Below are 6000 nucleotides of genomic sequence, written 5' to 3' on the forward strand. Positions count from 1 at the left end.
ATTGATAAGATTCAATGAATCTCAAGCGATATATGAATTTCATGTTAGATTGAAGTTAGTAATTTTGTATTACTTATATTAATAAATTCATAATTAGATTACGACATCCCTCTTCTTTGTTGTGAATTATATATACGATCCTAGCCTTGAATATTTATTTTGGATTACAATATTAAGGAATTATATCACTAACTAAAACTATGTCTCTTTATATAGATGTCTGGAAACGGTGAACTCGTTGCTACTCAAACCAGACCCTCAAACTCAAACTTCTCCATACTCTCTATTTTGTCGAAAAAGAAGCTCATTGCCCAAACTACATAGACCAGATGAGAAAATTGAAGATGACTCTTTGATACAAGGGAAAAGAATATGTCTTCAAAAATCCTCTTATCAAAATTGATCATTCCACCGCTACTCCTGAGGAAATTACTTCCTACAACAAACATTTTGATGATGCCACCAAGGTTGCATGCATCATGGTGGCCACTACCGTACTTGAGCTGGCCAAGTTCTACAAGGGCTACTATCCATATGAGATGAGTCTCGACCTTGCCAAAATTTTCCACAAGAAAGAGAGAAAAGCATGCTACGAAATTGTAACATCCAAAAACACGACCCAAAAAATTTTGTTTTAATAATAATAAAAATCATATACTGATCGTCATATCATGAAACCATACGTCAAATATCTCAACTCATAATAAAATGTCATGAAACAATTGTGTCAAATCAAACTATGAATCAAAACAAACTCCCAGGATAAAGACTGAAGCTGTGGTGTGTGCGATGCCATCATCCCGAGCTCTTCCCTTTACTTGCGGAAGTACCTGAAACCAAAACTAAAACTGTAAGCATGAAGCTTAGTGAGCTCCCCCAAACTACCACATACCTTACAATACATATAAGCAACTACTGGGCCTTGCCCACTGCATCGGACCGAAGCCCGGAAACTGCATCGGACCGAAGTCCGGAAACTGCCTCGGACCGAAGTCCGGAACTAACCAGGGCCTTGCCCTCTACATCGGACCGAAGTCCGGAAACTGCATCGGACCGGAGTCCGAAACTAACCAGGGCCTTGCCCTCTGCATTAGACCGAAGTCTGGAACTGACTGAACATAGCATGACATAATCACAACTACTGGCATAAACACATGTACTGCATACTGCATCGGACCGAAGTCCGGACACATAACACAAAAACATGCTTGAATCACAAAGACATCAAGCACACTGAACTACTGCATCGGACCGATGTCCGGAAACACTACTAACTAGACGGGTCGGTATTGTGGCCGTAGACCTGTTCCTACTGGAAGGAAACTCACCTCGTAGCCTAGCTGCTGAAAGAACTGCTCTGGAATCTGTTTGCTGCGGCTCCGGTTTCACCCCGGCTACAATTTCCATAAGTACCCTCAATCAAATATTGATAATTATACTGAGGGTAAAATGACTATTTTACCCCTGTTCAAGTCAACCTATTGGTCAAAGTCAACATTCAGTTGACCTGACTCGTCGAGTTGGGTCACCAACTCGTCGAGTCTGTTCTTGAGGCATGAAGATTGCCTTGGACTCGCCGAGTCAGGGCATTGGCTCGTCGAGTCCTTCCATGAATGAGTCTAACCTCTAGCTCACTGAGTCCATCTCTCACTCACTGGTTCCACTCGGCATAACTCGAAAAAGGGAAAACAGGGGACTCGCGACTCGAATCGTCGAGTCTGAAGAACGACTCGCCGAGTCATATACATGCAATCACTATATACTCGATTCTGCTTGAATCCAGTTCATTCCATTCGTAGATCTGGGTTCTTAGGGCTTGATTAACACGTAAAGTTTCCAACTTTACGTGTAAATAAACACCAAATGAAGGTTTTCAGGCTCAAAGCACACTATAAGAGTAGATCTAGGGATTTTATGCAATATGGCTCCATAAAGGTATTAGATCTAGGCTTCTGGAACTCAAACATAGCTAGATCCGAAGGCTATTCATCTCAATGTGTCCTCTATGCTACTACCAAGCCAAGAAATCGTTCAAGAATAGCTTTAATGGTGTTCTAATGGGGATTTAAGCATAGAAACAGAAAAGGGTCGAGTTATACCTCACTATACTCTGAGATGCCACAAAGATCTTGGATCTCCTTCTTCTCCTCTTGATCTACCTTCCTTCTTCTCTCAAGATCTTCAAAGAATCACACCAAAACACACAAAATGCTAAGAGAGTGCTAGGGTTTTGAGGAGGATGCTCTGGGGGTGATGGGGGTTGACTTGAGGTCCCAAAAAGTTAATTAAATAGGGTGCAAACCCTTGAAATTAGGGTTTCTTCTAGACTGGCGGACTCGCCGAGTCCAGAATATGGACTCGTCGTGTCGCCAACTTATCAATATCTCGTCTCTACTCGACGTGTCGGGCTACTGACTCGTCGAGTTCCTCTTGAAAAATAATTATTTAAATAACATACCAGAATTGGGGTGTTACAACTCTCCCCCACTTGTCTCAGACTTCGTCCTCGAAGTCTGCTGCTGCTGAATCTGGAAACAACTCTGGGTAATGCTCTCGCATCTCCTCCTCGGACTCCCACGTCCAATCTGAACACTTCCGGTGCTGCCACTGCACCTTCACTAACTGAACCACCTTGTTCCTCAAGGTCTTCACCTTCCGATCTAAAATCGCAACTGGTCTCTCGACATAATTCTGGTTGCTATCAATCTGAATATCCTCCATGGGTACTACTGCCGAATCGTCCACCAAACACTTCCTCAACTGAGAAACATGGAAAGTGTTGTGGATCTGGCTAAGCTCTGCCGAAAGATCCAACCGGTAGGCGCCCCTCTTTCGGAAGCTGATGACACCCTTCTAGGGTGATACCTTCAGGAGGACCATGTCACCCACCTAAAACTCCAAGTCTAAACGCCTCCTGTCGGCGTAACTCTTCTGCCGACTCTGCACAGTCTATAGTCTACTACGAACCTGCTGGATCAACTCTGTCGTCTTAATCACCACTTCGGTGCTCCCAATGACATGCTGACCGACCTCGCCCCAACAGATAGGGGTCCTGCACTTCCTCCCATATAGCATCTCGAAAGGAGGGCGGTCAATACTCGCATGGTAGCTGTTGTTATACGAAAATTCTGCTAACGGAAGATATGTATTCCAACTGCCACCGAAATCTAGAACACATGCCCGGAGCATGTCCTCGAGAGTCTGGATCGTCCTCTCGCTCTGCCCGTCCGTCTGAGGGTGGAAAGCGGTGCTGAAATGGAGATGATTCCCCATCTCGTCGTGAAATCGCTTCCAGAATCTGGAAGTAAAACGGACGTCTCGGTCTGACACCACCGAGACAGACACTCCATGCCGTGCCACCACCTCTCGCACATAAATATCGGTTAGCTTCTCCGCCAATATACTCTCCTGGATCAGTATAAAATGAGCACTCTTCGTCAACCGATCCACAATGACCCAAATCGAATCCACTCCACGTGCAGTCCTGTGAAGCTTAGTGATGAAGTCCATGGTGATGTCTTCCCATTTCCACACTGGAATGTCTAACGGCTGCATCTTGTCGTGAGGCCTCTGGTGTTCTGCCTTGACCTTCCTGCAGGTCAGGCACCTCTCCACATACCAGGAGACATCCCGCTTCATGCAAGGCCACCAATAATAGGGTCGAAGATCTCTATACATCTTCATCGCCCCTGGATGGATGGAAAATCGAGACTTGTGGGCCTCATCCACAAGTACCTACCGTACCCCTCCCCAGTACGGCACCCAAACTCTCCCATGAAGGGTCAACAATCCTCGACTGTCATAGTCAAAGGAAGCTACTCGACCCACGATCCTCTCACACTTCTGCCTCTCCTCCTTGAGGCCCTCGACCTGTGCCTCTCTGATCTACTCCAATAATGGAGTAATTATTGTCATTCCTAGACATATATCCCTGATCGGGGCTGTTTCCGCCTTGCGGCTCAGGGCGTCGGCCACCACATTGGCCTTCCCTGGGTGATAAAGGATCTCACAATCGTAATCCTTCAATACATCTAACTATCGCCTCTGCCTTATATTCAGATTCGGCTGATCCATGAGATACCTCAAACTCTTGTGATCCGTGTAAATGGTACAACGGACCCCATAAAGGTAATGTCTCCAAATCTTGAGGGAAAACACCACTACCCCCAACTCTAAATCATGTGTAGGATAGTTAGCCTCGTGAGGCTTCAACTGTCTTGAGGCGTAAGCTATCACACGTCCTTGCTGCATCAGCACTGCTCCCATACCTGTGATCGAAACATCACAGTAGACTACGAAATCCTCTACTCCCTATGGTAGGGCAAGAATCGGTGCCTCGCACAATCTCTGTCTAAGGGTCTCGAATGCTACCTGCTGCTTAGGCCCCCAGTGAAACACCACCGACTTCCTAGTCAGTCGGGTGAGTGGTACAACTATATTGGAGAAATCCTGGATGAATCTCCTGTAGTACCCTGCCAAACCTAGGAAGCTCCAAATCTTAGATGGAGACTTCGGGACCTCGCATTGCATCACGGCCTCTATCTTGGCCGGATCTACTAGAATACCCTTCTGGTTGACGAGGTGACCAAGGAATTGCACCTCGCGCAATCAGAACTCGCACTTGGAGAACTTCACAAAAAGTCTCTCCCTCCTCAAAGTCTCTAGCACCTCCCTCAGGTGCTCCTCGTGCTGCTCCTGGGTCTTTGAATAAACCAAGATATCATCAATGAACACTATCACATACTGATCTAGCATCGGTCTGCACACGTGGCTCATGAGGTCCATGAACGCGGCTAGAGCGTTGGTGAGCCCGAACGGCATCACCAGAAACTCATAATGACCATAACGGGTCCTGAAAGCAGTCTTCTGCACATCCTCATCTCTGACTCGCATCTGATGATACCTGGAGCGTAAATCGATCTTGGAAAACCAAGACGCTCCCTGTAGCTGATCAAACAAATCATTTATCCTCGGGAGTGGGTAACGGTTCTTCACCGTTACCTTATTCAACTCTCGGTAATCTATACACATACGGTGCGACCCGTCCTTCTTCTTTACAAACAAAATCGGTGCTCCCCAAGGCGAACTGCTCGACCTGATAAAACCCTTGTCTAGCAGCTCTTGCAACTGCGTAGACAAATCCTGCATCTCTAGGGGAGCCAACCGATACAGTGCCTTGGCTATCGGAGCCGCACCAGGGATCAGGTCAATCCTGAACTCGACCTGCCTCTCGGGAGGTATTCCAGGCAAATCCTCTGGAAATACATCTGGGTAGTCTCGTACTACCGGAACATCATCAACCATCATCTTGCCCTTCTCCCGGGCATCTACAACATAGGCAATATAACTGGCGCAACCCTGCTGGAAGTAGCGCCTCGCTCTCGCTGCTGAACACAGAACTGGTCCGCGATGTGGCTTCTCGCCCCAAATCACTAACTCTCTCCCACTGGGAGTGTGAATCCTCACCAACTGTAGCTCACAATCTATCACCGCCCCATTGGGGCTCAGCTAATCCATGCCTATTATAACCTTATTCCCTCGCAGGGGAATAGGGACCAAGTCCACCGGAAACTGCTTATCGAATAACTGTAGAGAACATCCTCTGTGTACCCTTGCAAACCTAATGGTCCTGTCAGCTGCTATTTCAACCTCAAGTGGAAAATCTAGCTCCCTTGGAGCTCTTCTAAACCTCTTACTAAGCGCAAGAGAGACGAATGATCGGGTAGCCCCCGAATCAAACAATACTGTAGCTGCAATTTCGTTCACTGAGAACGGCCCTATACAAAACATATAACCATAAGAAACAATTAAATAATAAATACAGAGATAAGGGAGAAATACATACCCGTCACCACATTAGGAGTCGCTCGCGCCTCCTTTGCCGTCAGCTGAAAAGCCCTACTCTTCGCCACCGGCGTCTCAACTCGGCCCTGACGGCCATCCGTAATCCTCAAAGTAGCAGGAGCAGGTGCTGACACCTTCCCCGCAACAGCTAAACTC

Source organism: Lactuca sativa, chromosome 5 (assembly GCF_002870075.4).
Source record: "Lactuca sativa cultivar Salinas chromosome 5, Lsat_Salinas_v11, whole genome shotgun sequence".
Taxonomy (NCBI): domain Eukaryota; kingdom Viridiplantae; phylum Streptophyta; class Magnoliopsida; order Asterales; family Asteraceae; genus Lactuca; species Lactuca sativa.